Source organism: Sarcophilus harrisii, chromosome 6 (genome assembly GCF_902635505.1).
Source record: "Sarcophilus harrisii chromosome 6, mSarHar1.11, whole genome shotgun sequence".
NCBI classification, from domain to species: domain Eukaryota; kingdom Metazoa; phylum Chordata; class Mammalia; order Dasyuromorphia; family Dasyuridae; genus Sarcophilus; species Sarcophilus harrisii.
In genome coordinates, this window is record NC_045431.1 from 240,469,587 (window position 1) to 240,483,209 (window position 13,623).

Here is a 13,623-nt window from a genome sequence, read left to right on the forward strand (position 1 = left end):
GATGATGAAATTAAAGCCATCTTTACAAGAAAAAAAATGCTCTAAAGCACTATGGATCAGAGAAATGCAAATTACAATATCTGAGGTACCATCTCACATCTCCCAGATTGGCTAAGATGACAGGAAAAGATAATGATAAATGTTGGAGGAGATGTGGGAAAACTGGGACACTGATACATTGTTGGTGGAGTTGTGAAATGATATAACTATTCTGGAGAGCAATTTGGAACTTTACCCAAAGGGCTATCAAACTGTGCATATCCTTTGACCCAGCTGTGCTACTATTGGGTCTTTATCCCAAGGAAATCACAAAGTGGGGGAAAGGACCCATCTGTGCAAAAATGTTTTTAGCAGCTCTTTTTATGGTAGCAAAGAGCTGGAAAATGAGTGGATGCCCATCAATTGGGGAATGGCTGAACAAATTGTGGTACATGAAGGTAATGGAATATTAATGTTCTATAAAAAAATGATGAACAAGCTGATTTTAGTAAGCCCTGGAAAGATTTACAAGAACTGATGTTGAAAGAAATGAGCAGAACCAAAGTACATTGTATACAGTAACAGCAAGATTGTGTGATGATCACCTATGAAAGACTTGGTTCTTCTCAGTGGTCCAGTGAGCCAAGGCAATCCCAATAGACTTTGGACAGAAAATGCCATTTGCTGATGTAGAATCCAGAAAAAAAATCTAAGGAGGCTGACTGTAAATCAGCACATGCTATGTTCACTTCTTTCTGTTTTTTTTTTTTTTAATCTCTCCCATGGTTTTTCCCTTTTGCTCTGATTTTTTCTCTCCCAACATAATTCACAAAGTAATGTGTATTAAAGATAAATAAACTTAGTACAATAAAAAAAAGAATGATGTTATCTAAAAATTTACAATCAGAACAATGGAGTTTGGATACGATATTTTAAGAAAATATAACTAAAATTGGCTGAATTAAAAAAAAAAAAAAGAAAAGAAAGAAAAAAAAAAAGAGAAAATAGAATCAGGAGGTGGAGCTGAAATGTCAGTGTAGTAGGAAGTGCAGCTGAGCTCTCACCCACGCCTCAGACTAAGGTCTGATCTGGAAACCCAATGAAAATTCACAGTGAGTCATTTACCCAAGTTGAATTGCCACTGGGAGACAGACAGGTCTTTTGGCATTAAGGGTGGGGCTTGGGAGCAACTTGGAGCCTTCTAGACTGAAGGAGAGCGCCCTAGGACGAGAAGAGGTCCCGGGTTTCATGCAGAGGGGTCTGATCCTGTGAAGGGTGAAGTAACCAGGGCCAATTGGTAACTCTCCTGTGAACCCACCCACCCATTCTGGGTCACATCCAGGAAGGAGGGAAGAGGAGCCGAGCACAGGGCTAGGAGTCCAGGGTAAGTGAGGGGGCCAGGGAGTTCAGGCCTTCTACTGCGGACTAAGCAAGGAGCAGGCTCACAAGCCAGCCCCCCGCGTAGAGGAGGGTGGCTCAGTCCCCCTCTAGATCAGTCTGATGCTTGCATTGGAATATCCAGGCCAGAAATCCCAGACCATAGCTTAGCCACTGAGCCAGGAGAGATTTTCAGCTGGTTGACAGTGGTTGTGGTAAAAGCAGGATATGGGAACTGCACCTGGGGCAAATCGACAGGTAGGTTGCTCAGCTACAAACCCAGGGGGCAGTGATAAGACTTTGCCCTGGAGTAGACTACCCTGGGAACTTCAGAAGCCTTCAGGTCCTCAGCCTGAGATTCCGAAATAAGACGACAGTCTCCAGGAAGCAGCAGCAAGACCAAAGGCGACACATGCTCAGTCCAGTCATCTCTTCCTGAAGGATGAAAAGTCCAGCCCTGACCTTGTCTGAAGTCAGGAAGAATGAACAAACAAAAAAAGACCCCTACTATAAAAAGCTATTATGGTGACTGGAATGAACACAAACTGCAAAGTAAGGGGAAAAAGACTCTGAAACCATTTACAAAAAAAAAAAAAAAAAAAAAAAAAAAAAGCCCCAAAGAAAAGCACACTTTGGGCACAGGTTCAACTAGAATTTCGGGAAAAGATGAAACAAGAAATAAAAGTAGTTCAAAACAATTTAAATAAATGAAAGAAATATTTGGGAAAAAATGAGAACTATGAAAGAAAGAATTGGAAAGGAAATTAATAGCTTAGCTTAAGGGGTGCTAATAGGATTTACTTAACTAACTCCCTGAAAATTAAAACGAACCAAATAAAAGACAATGACTATAAGATTAAGAAGAAATATTAAAGTTAAAAAAAAAAAAGAAGAAGAAGATAATGTAAGGCATCTCAGCAAAGACAACTAACCCAGAAAACAGACCAGGAAGAGGACCAGTCCTCTCTCTGGGTGTAGCGGGCTCTCTCCATCCCAGGATCATTAGAACCGAGAGCTATGTCTATTAGAATTGCTCGTTGTACAGTCTTGTTGTTTTTGTGTCCCATGATCTCCTAGTCCTGCTCACTTCCCTCAGCATCAGTTCCTGTCGGTCTCTCCAGGCTTCTCTGAAATCTTCCTGCTGATCTTTTCTTACAGAACCATAATAATGAGAAGGGTGGATTTTGAAAAGATTTAAAAGAAAAGAAAGATTAAGAGCCTGGGATTGAGCTGTGGGCAAGAGAAAGAGCAGAGGAGCGAGGGGAGCTGGAGATTTCTGATGAAGGCCGTGAGCAGCCATGGTTGCAGGATCATGAGGAAGCTTGCTATCTTCCTCCCGGTAGAGAGCTGAGGGACTCTGAGGACAAATTGACTTTTTTTCCCCTGGATGAGTCACATAGGGAATTTATTTCTCTTGGCCGTACATATTTGTGTAATGGGAGTTTGCTACATGCTCGGATCACCGAAAATGGAGGCAGTTGTGAGAAAGGGCCTTGCTTCTGTAAAACAGGAGACAGTGCACGGGGAGACGTTCTGAGCTGGCCTACCCGGCGGCCACTGGCTGCAGAGCCAGAATCCTCTGTGTCTTTAAATCTCCCTTCCTGAGCCCAGGAATCTTTCTTTCCTGTAAAGTGCAGGGTAACATGCAGTAAACTGAGTGAACAAAGGCCTCAAGAGCTACATTTCCCTACCTTTATGTCCCATGGCTGTGAGACATAGGCTGGTTTGGGCCTTTATGTCCTGTGGCTCTGAGACACAGGCTGGTTTGGGTTTGCTTTTGGGGTGTTTTTTTTTTTCCTTTTTCATTCATTCCACTTCTTGAAGTGGAGACCCTTGTCTGGGACCCCAAGCCATGGGAACCTTGGGCCTTTGGATTACAGACTCGATGTTGCTATCCACCTAATCAGTTAGCCCCAGGAGAATAAGTGAGCTTTTCCCGAAAACATAGTAAATAATATTTATCAAAATTCAAAAGCAAACATTTTATGTAATGGAGAAAACTCAGAAACCTTTCTGATAAGATCAAGGGTAAAACAAGGATGACCTTTAAAAGAAATTGAGGGAATAAGCATAGGTAAGAAGGAAACAAGTATTTCTTTTTGTAGATTAGGGTTCTTTAAGAAGTTAAAATAATATAACCAACAAAACTTAGCAGAAAGAGCTAGAAAGAAAAATTCCATTCAGAATAAATATAGAAGGGCCAACTGCGTGGCACAGTGGATAAAGCACCAGCCCTGCAGTCAGGAGGACCTGAGTTCAAATCTAGCCTCACTTAACACTTCCTGGCTGTGTGATCCTGGGCAAGTCACTTAATCCCAATTGCCTCAGGGGGTGAAAAAAAAAGAATAACTATAGAAGTTATCAAGTACTTGCAGAAATAAAGACAGGCCCAAATAATTGGAGGTCGCTCATGGTTTGTTTGAATCGATAGAACTAAAATAATAACACTAACTAAATTGCTTTATATTCAATGCTATAAGTCTCTGCAGGCTGTGACATAGTTGCTCCCTCTCCTTATTAATTCTTTTCTTTCTAGCTTCCTTTCCCCCCCCCCCCCCATCTAATTACTCTTTCTCACTCTGTTTTGTTGGATCCTCATCCGGATCATACCCCTCTAAACCTGGGTGTCCCATGAGGTTTTTCCCCTGATCCTCTCCTATATAGAGGAAGCTCTATACCATTTCTCTTGGTGATCCCATCCACTCCCATTAATTTAATTACCATTTTCATGCTGATGATTTTCAAACTTGCCTCTCTCACCCTAAATCTTGCATCTTTAACCTTCTCCAGCTGGATGCCTGGTAGACACTTTAACCACATCCCGTCCAAAACAGAAGTCATGGTCTTTCCTCCCCCTCCCCCCCGATCCTCCCTCACACCTCCCTCCCCTCTTAGTGGGGACACTAATAGGGACGATTGGAAGAGAGATGAATTGAATTCCAGATGTCCAGGGGCCATCTGAGGTACCTCGGAGGCAGCTGGAGGAGAAAGGGTTGAAGTCGACAGAAAGGTTAGAACTGAGAAAGTTGATTTGGGAATCGTTGACATAGAGGCGATAACTCAATCTATGGACCTGATGAGATTGCCGAGTGAAATAATATGGATGGAGGGAGAAGAGGATGGAGGACAGAGCCCTGTAGGACGCCTGTGATAGTGGGTAAGACCCAGCTGAAGATCCAGCCAAGGACAGGGAGAAGCATGAGGACAGTAGAGGGGACAGATCTTGTCAACGTTTTAGTCGTTTTTAGTCGTGTCCGACTCCTTGTGATCCTGTTCGCCTTTCTTTCTTTCTTTCCTTCCTTCCTTCCTTCCTTCCTTCCTTCCTTCCTTCCTTCCTTCCTTCCTTCCTTCCTTCCTTCCTTCCTTCCTTCTTTCTTTCTTTCTTTCTTTCTTTCTTTCTTTCTTTCTTTCTTTCTTTCTTTCTTTCTTTCTTTCTTTCTTTCTTTCTTTTTTAATTTATTAGTTTGTTTATTTTAACACACATTGCTTTATGAATCCTGTTAGGAGGGAAACATCAGAGCAAAAGGGAAAAACCATGGGAGAGATTAAAGAGAGAGAAAAAAGAACCTAGCGTGTGTCGACTTACATTCAGTTTCCTTCGTTTTTTTTCTGGACGCAGAGGGCATTTTCTGTCCAAAGTCCGCCGGGACTGCCCCGAACCACCGAGCCCCTGAGAAGAATCAACTCCCCTGCAGGTGACCCCTGTACATTCCCACGGCCACTATGTCCTCCTGGCTCTGCCCACCCCACCCAATATCAGTCCATGCAAATCCCTTCGGGACCCTCCAAAATCAGCCTGCCCATCACCCTCCCGCACCACAACCTACTCAGCTTCCAGCCATCCTCCAACCCTCTGCCATCACAAACACGCCCACACAGGTGGGTCCCCTTCCTTTCCTCATGATTTCCTTGGGATACAGACCCAGAATGGCACTGCCGGGTCAGAGGGAATACACAGCTCCACGTCCCTTTGGGCATAGTTCCCACCACCTCACAACTCCACCAACAGGGTCCCAATTTTCCCACAGTCTCCCCCCCCCTAAAATTCATCACCATCTTTCCCTGTCATGGCAGCCAATCTGAGAGGATTGAGGGGACAGCCCAGAGCTGTTTTAATTTGCATCTCTCCAATCAGTAGTGGTCTGTTTGGGGCTTCTTAGCAAAGATACTGGAGTGGTTTGCCATTTTACAGGTGAAGAAACAGAGGTAAACAGAGTAAAGTGACTTACCCAGGATCACGCAGCTGGGAAGTGTCTGAGGTTAAATTTGAACTCAGATTTTCCTGACTTCAGGCACAATGCTCTCTCCACTCACCGCTAAGTGTATCTCCTACTAATCAGAATCCCAGCTCAGGTCCTCGCCACCCATTGCCTGGACGACTGTAAGAGTCTGCAAACGGGTCTCTGCCTCGAGTCCACGCTTTCTTTAGTGCCAATGTGAATTTTCTGAGGTTTAAGCGCGCCAGACTGCAGCTCGATAAGTTTTATGGCTCCCAAAGACCTGCAGGACCAAGTATAGGCTTCTCTCTGGGGGTTTGAAACCCTTCCTCACTTGGCCCCCCTCCTCCACGACCCAACGGGTCCCCTTGCCCAGTGTCCCCTGGCTGTCTCTCGGGTCTGGAATATGCTGCCCTCTCACCCTCAGTTCCCCAGCTTCTTTAAGTCCCAGCTGCAATTCTACCTTCAGAAGGAAGCTTTTCTGGCCTCCGCTTTCTAGTGCCGTCTCCTTCAGATCAATGTCCATTTATACCTAATATACATGGTTCTCTGCATGTTATCCCTTTGATTAATCATATCTCCTTGAGTGCAGGACTGTGTTCTGGATTTTCTCTTATCTCCAGCATTTAACACAGAGCTTGGTACACAGTAGGTGCTTAATAAATGCTTTTATATTTAATTGATTATATATTTTGTCACACTTTAGTAAAATCGTTATTTCAGAAGCTACTTAATACTGGCTGGCTAATTGTCATTAATTAATAATCAGCTGGGAAAGCCATAACAGAGGGGGGTTTCCAGGCTGTCATTTTAGCCAATCAACTTCTGGCCCTTTAGTCTCCTTGGCTAGGAACCCAAGGGAAATATGAGCTGCCCTCTAAAATGGCACCTGGGGGTGTTGGGTGAGTGGGTGAAAGTGCCCACAGCCTGTGCTCCTAAAATTTGGGTAGGATTTTCTAGGGACAAGAGGCTTGAAGGATTCTTTGAGAACCCAGAGTTTCTCAAAATGGGATCTGGGGGTCTCTTGGGGGAAGCTGGTCTCCATGAAGGCATCTTGTCAGGCCACACGAGGTCAGAAGTATTTTCCTAATAATCCAAAGATACTATTTGCCTATTAAGATGCTCCTCCCCTTTTTCAGCCACGTATTTGTATAAGGCTGAATTTCTTTCTTATACTTCAGCCTAAAAGGCATAACGTAGCAGAATGAATGCTGAAGCTGACAGGAGAAACAAGCTGTCTTCTCTTGAGTCTGACATGAAAGAGATGTGCATAAAAGTATGTAAAACAAGGTGATTCTTCTCAAGAAATTTTTTTTTGTTTGGAAAATAAAATAATTTTTCTGAAAATATACAAATGAACTTATTATGTAAAAATGAACCAATTTAGTATATAAAAGTATCAGGCTTAATTTGAATATGGGAAATGGTGACCAGTATAACCCCAAACTAACAAAACCTCTTTGAGCTCCTTGCTAATTTATTTTTTATTTATTTATCTTTCTTTCTTTCTTTCCTTTTCTTTTCTTTTCTTTTCTTTTCTTTTCTTTTCTTTTCTTTTCTTTTCTTTTCTTTTCTTTTCTTTTCTTTTCTTTTCTTTTCTTTTCTTTTCTTTTCTTTTCTTTTCTTTCCTTTCCTTTCCTTTCCTTTCCTTTCCTTTCCTTTCCTTTCCTTTCCTTTTCTTTTCTTTCTTTTTTTCTTTCTTTCTTTCTTTCTTTCTTTCTTTCTTTCTTTCTTTCTTTCTTTCTTTCTTTCTTTCTTTCTTTTTTTTTTTGCTAATTTTTAAGAGAGTTAAGAGATCCCGAGACAGAAAAGTTTAAGAATGGCTGTTTTAGGTCTAAGCAGACTGACCTTCCTTCCTCTCTTACTTCCTTCCTCTCTTACTTAGCTTGTGTGTTGTGGAGAGTTCCCTGGATGTTATTTTCACTAAGTCAGGTTGGGAGAGAAGGGTGGGGTGTGAGAAGGCACGGGTTTGGTTGGAAAGCAGGAGACAGATGGGAAAAGTGCTCCAGAGCTAAAAGACCCCCCCCCCCGCCCAATTATCCTTGCCCTAGATCCCGTGTCTACTTCAATAAGCTTATACACACCCCAACGTATAGTTTGGGGATTCAAATTTCTTGCTAAAGGCTTTCTGAAAGGCTTTTTCTCCAGTCTCCAGCACTCATTTCCTCTTTATCAAAGGATTCTTTTTACTCTCTTAAAATAATTTCAATAAACTAGTCAGTGCATGAATTCTGGAGACATCCTGCAGCCTTTCCCCAGAGGGTTATTTTTGCTGCAGCATATGTACAGCCAGCTTCTCCTTTGTTGTATTTTATTTGTAAAATTCTAAACTTGAGCATCAGCAAAAGCTAGCCAGATCAGCAAAGATGATACAGAAAACCAGAAATTCCAAGGTCATTGAGTCCTTCATTTGAGACTTCACAAGCTCTCTGGGATGGAGGAAGAAAATCACTGGTTCTCCATTTTGAGTCACAGAATTTCAGCTTCGTAAGGTTCTTTGGAGATACCTTAAGTCAATTTCTTTATTTGAAACATGGGGAAACTGAGGCTCAGAGAAGGGAAGAATTTGTGATCGCAGGTTCGGAATTGGAAGGGACCTCAGCAATCAGTCAATAGATAACCATATAATAATCCCTACCTTGTGCCAAGTCAAAGCTAAAAATGCACCCTTCGCCCTTCAAGGAGTTTACAATTCCATCGGTAAGTGAAAAACCACATGACACATTATCTCCTTTGTCTCTATGTAAAAGTGTATAAGGTGATTTTGGGAAGAAGTGGAGTATTTGGAGGATCAGATTCCTCCTGTAGGAAATCCCGTGGGAGCAAAGTGATGAAGGTAGGCAGGAAATAGATGCCCCAATTCTGGCCAGCCATGCTAGGTAAGGAGTGAAGCCTCAGGTGACCAGCCTGGCAACAGCTTATCAGCAAATCCAAGGTGGTTCATTGGATCGACTCACCTGGGGGCTGTTCTGTGTCTGGAAATGAACTTGGGTTGGGGGAAAGGCTTGGTACCAACCCTCCCCAGGTACTGAGATGTTCTAGAAGAAACTGTCGAGAAGAACATTTCTACTTCTGTCACAGCTTAATCTTCTCAGTAAATCGTCTTTTTGTTTAAAAAAAAAACTGATGCTAATTGGTTTAAATGATTATGGAATGGAAGACATTGAGGAGGTATTACATTGATCAGATGACGTTGAAGAGATAACTGGTGATCGATATAACTCTAAGGGTCGCTACATTAGGCTTATGTGTAATGAGACAGACTTTAAAAGACCCAGGTCCAATTTTGCCCTGGGCAGGACAGTTATAAAATGAAGAAATGGCTCATGGTTATCCCCCCAGCGTAATGTTACTAAAAGAGCGCAACACTTTCTCAGTGCTCTGTGAAAGGGAGCTATGTGCCGGAAGAACATACTGGTGGGAGAATGGGTCAGGAGGGGACTGATGTTTCAAGCATTCCTACCTTTGCCTTCTGATAAGTAAATATTATGATTAGATTTCCTCCTAAACACTCCCCTTTTCCAAACTTCCCTATTTCTTTTGAAGGTACCAACATCCTTCTAGTGTATTTAGTTTATAACCTCAGTATTATACTTGTTTCCTACTCTTCCTTGATTCACGTATTCCAGAAATGGCCACCTTGCTTGTTTCTACTTTTATATCTTTAGCATTCCATCCCTTCTTTCCAATCACACAGTTTCCACCTTAGATGAGGCCTTTATCTCTTCTTGCCTCGATTATTTCAACAGCCTCTTAATAAGTCTTCCTGACTCTGGTCTCTTCCCCCACCTCACATCCATTCTACTTCTATTATTAAAATAATTTTCCTTAAGCACAGGAAAGCATGTGACCACTGCAATAACATGATCTTCCAGTGGCTTCCTTTGGCCCGAGGATAAAATATAAATGCTTCTGTGTTTAGTTTTTAAAGCCATCCATAATGTGCAGAGAGCCTGGCATACAGTAAGCACTTAATAAATGCTCTATCTAATGCTTTGTCCCTCTTACTATGTCCTTCTCCATGGTCTTGAAATAGCTTTCCTCTTTCTTTAAAATGAGCTCAGACCAAACCTCCAGTGTCCTCCCTCTCAAGCCTCCTTGTGCTAACCTGGTTTGTATCTATTTGTACTTATTATTACCTTTACTTTATGTTGGAGGTACTTTATATATTATTGTTATCTCTCCCCAGTAGAATGGAAGCTCACTGTGAATGGAGATGATTTCATTTTTTTTTGTACGTGTATTCTTAGCACCTTGCACATCATTGGTGCTTAATATGATTTGAATAATTAATTAATGATCATTCCTGTTTTTGCTTTCTAATGAAGAAATCTTGCTTTTGCTCATCCTTCATCATTGTTCCAAGTTTAAATATTAAAAGTATAATTATGACTCATTTTCTCTAAGTGGAAAGTTGGTGGGGAGGCCTTAAGAGTACAATAGGTAGAAACCCCCTTGAGGTGGCTCTGACGTTATAGTGAGTACTTACTTCTGTTCCCCCAAAGACTCAGCCTGGTCTCTCGGGGAAGAGAAACCTTTTTTGTAGCAGCTGAATTAATGGTTCTCTTAACAGTGAACTGCAATGGCAGATGAGGCAGGCCCAAATCTTGCACTCCTCCCTTCTAGCCATGACTTGACTTTAGTTTTTCAATGATAGGGACCTTTCTCTGATCAACGTTTAACACTCTATACCAAGATAAGGTTGAAACAGATTTATGATTTAGACATAAAGGGTGATACTATAAGCAAATTAGGAGAGCAAGGGATAGTCTTAGCTCTCAGATCTGTAGAGCAGGGAGAAATTTATGGCCAAAGGAGAACTTCAGAACATTTTTTTTTTTTTAACAAAAAATGGATAATTTTGATTACATTAAATTAAAAAGGTTTTGCACAATTTAACTCGGAGGTACCATCTCATACCTCTCATATTGCCTAAGATAACAGGAAAAGATAATGATAAAAGTTGGAGGGGATGTGGGAAAACTGGGACACTAATACATTGTTGGTGGAGTTGTGAACTGATCCAACCATTCTGGAGAGCAATTTAGAACTATCCCCAAAGGGCTATCAAACTGTGCATATACTTTGACCCAGCAGTGCCATTAGTGGGTCTGTATTCCAAGAAAATCATAAAGGAGGGAAAGGGACCCACATGTGCAAAAATGTTTGTGGCGGCCCTTTGTGTGGTGGCAAAGAATTAGAAAATGAGTGGGTGTCCATCAATTGAGGAATGGCTGAACAAGTTGTGGTATACGAAGGTAATGTTATATTATTGTCCTGTAACAAGCTGATTTTAGAAAGGCTTGGAAAGATTTATATGAACTGATGCAGAGAGAAACGAGCAGAAGCAGGAATACACTGTACACAATAATAGCAAGAATGGGCCATGATCCACAATGAAAGACTTGGTTCAGTGATCCAAGGCAATCCCAATGAACTTTGGATAGAAACCGCCATCTGCCTCCAGAAAAGGAAAAAGAACATGATTCATAAAACAATGTACATTATAAATAAATTTACAAGGAAAAAAAGAGAAAAGTTTTGTACAATCAAAATCAATGCAGCCGTGATTTGAAGGATTTGAAGCTGGGAAAAATTTTTTTTTTAAAACAGTGTTTCTGGTAAAGGCCCTCATTTCTAAATTATTTCTAAAATACATAGAGAATGGAGTCAAATTTATAAGAATCCAAGCCATTCCCCAACTGGTAAATGGTCAAAGAAATTAAAGCCATCTATTCAAGAATTAAATGAAAGAAATCCAGACAAAGAAAGTAAAGCCGTCTATAGTCATATGAAAAAATGCTCTAAATCATTATTGATTAGAGAAATACAAATTAAAACGAACTCTGAGGTACCACTTCACCCCTCTCAGATTGGCTAAGATAATATCATATTATCCATAGATAATGACATCATGTTGGAGGGGATGCAGGAAAGTTGGAATACTAATGCATTGCTGGAGGAGTTGTGAACCGATCCAATCATTCTGGGGAGCAGTTTGGAACTCTGCCCAGAGGGCTATAAAACTGCATGACCTTTGATCCGGCAGGGCCCTCACGGCCTGTAAAGCAAAGAGATCATAAACGAGCAAGAAGGACCCACGTGTGCCAAATGTTTGCGGCAGGCCTCTTTGCGGGAACAAGGAACTGGAAACTGGGTGGCTGCCCATGGGCTGGGGAGCGGCTGAGTGAGTTATGGCGGATGAATGGCATGGAATACTGTTGGGCTACAAGAAAGGAGGAGCGGCTGATTGCGGAAAAGCCTGGAAGAACGTACAAGAACCGATGGTGAGCGGTGCTAGCAGAACCGGGAGAACGTTATACCCGGCAACAAGAAGATTACGGAAGACTCAGTTCTTCTCAATTCAAGTGGTGATTCAAGGCAGTTCCAATAGGTCTGTGCTGAGAAGGGTCACCTGCATCCAGAGAGAGAACTATGGGGAAAGAACAGGGATCAACATTTGGTATTTTCACCTTGTTTGTTCTTTCCCTTTTTTGCTGAATTTTCTTGCACAACACGACAAACATGGAGATCCGTGTAAAGGAGTTCCAGCTATTTAAGCTAGATCAGACTGCCTGCTGTCTCGGGGAGGGGGGAGGTAAGGAAGGGAGGGAGAAAAATCGGGAGCACAAAGGAACATTGCAAGCCATCTTTACGTGTCTTTGGAAAAAAACAAAATACATCGGATTTTTTTAATTACAGGGGCTTTGTTTTGAGAGGTGACGTAGGGAGTCATCATTTAGGTAATTCCGGGCCTTGCAGTGACCCAAGGGGAGCCTCCCCTCCCTGCAAGCTCGGCGTTGCCCACCAGATTCCTCCCTTCTAGCCGTGGCTTGGCTTGGCCTGTCGGTTATAGGGGCCTTTCAGTGATTGACATCTATGGTCCCAATGGATTCAGGATTTAGACATGGGGTGAGAGTAGGAGCAGACTCAGAGAGCAAGCGATCCCCCTCCTCTGGGACCTGTGGAGAAGCAGGTTTTAGCTGCAGAAATGAGTGCCGAGCCCTCTCCCTTCTCCCCGAGGGACTCGGCTGTGAAGGAGGTCTAGGCCCCCACGGGCCGAGGAGAGCTCGCTCGCGGGGGGGGGGGGGGAGGCTCTATTCTCCTCCACTCACTTAAGTTTCCACGCATGTCTAAGTTTTCCCAATGTGGGAAGTAAAAGGGACAAGATAAATCAGATAAGGGACAAACATTTCTTTCCAACAAACAAAAGAAATGCTTTTTCTTTAACTAGGCTCAGTACATTGACAGAAATACTTCCAACAGGATTTAGAATCTCTTTCTCTCTCTCTCTGTCTCTGTCTCTGTCTCTCTCTCTCTCTGTCTCTCTGTCTCTCTCTGTCTCTGTCTCTCTCTGTCTCTGTCTCTATCTCTTCTCTCTGTTTCTGTCTCTTGTCTCTGTCTCTGTCTCTCTGTCTCTGTCTCTCTCTGTGTCTGTCTCCCTCTCTCCGTCTCTGTCTCTGTGACTGCAGGGACTCAGACTTTGTGGCCACCTGCGGGGGCTGACGGGCCGTTCTGCCCTTCACCGCCGCTCAGCACTGTCCAAACCTCTCCCCGTCTGGGTTAGAATGGGCCGGGCGGCCACCCGTGTTCTCGTTCAGCCGTGTCCGAGCAGCTCCCGGGGAAGCGGCCGGGGCTTCCAGGCCTCTGGCCCCCAGAGGCCCTGCTCCGGGCCTGGCGCCCTCCCTGCCGGCGCGGGCACTGGCTCGCCCAGGAGCAGGAGAGGGGCCGGGGTCCGCTTCGGGGCACTTGGCCGTTCTCGGGCCGCCTGCCCGCCCTCCCCCCCAGCAGGGGTCCTGACACAAGGGAAGGAAGTCGGGCGCCAGGAGAGAGTTTGTTTCTTTTTAAGCGCCCGCTGATCAGCACCCATTGAGGAGCAGCCTCGCCACGTTGAAGCCTCGGGAGGCTCCGTCACGGCCCGGGAGAGTCAGGAGGCCCTGCTGTGAGGGGCCTCGTCCTGAAGCACCAAGAAAACGCCCGGGACGCGCCGAGGGTTCTCCGGCTGAGCCGGGCAGCGGGCCAGGGTGGGGGGCCGGAGCGGGGGCCGAGG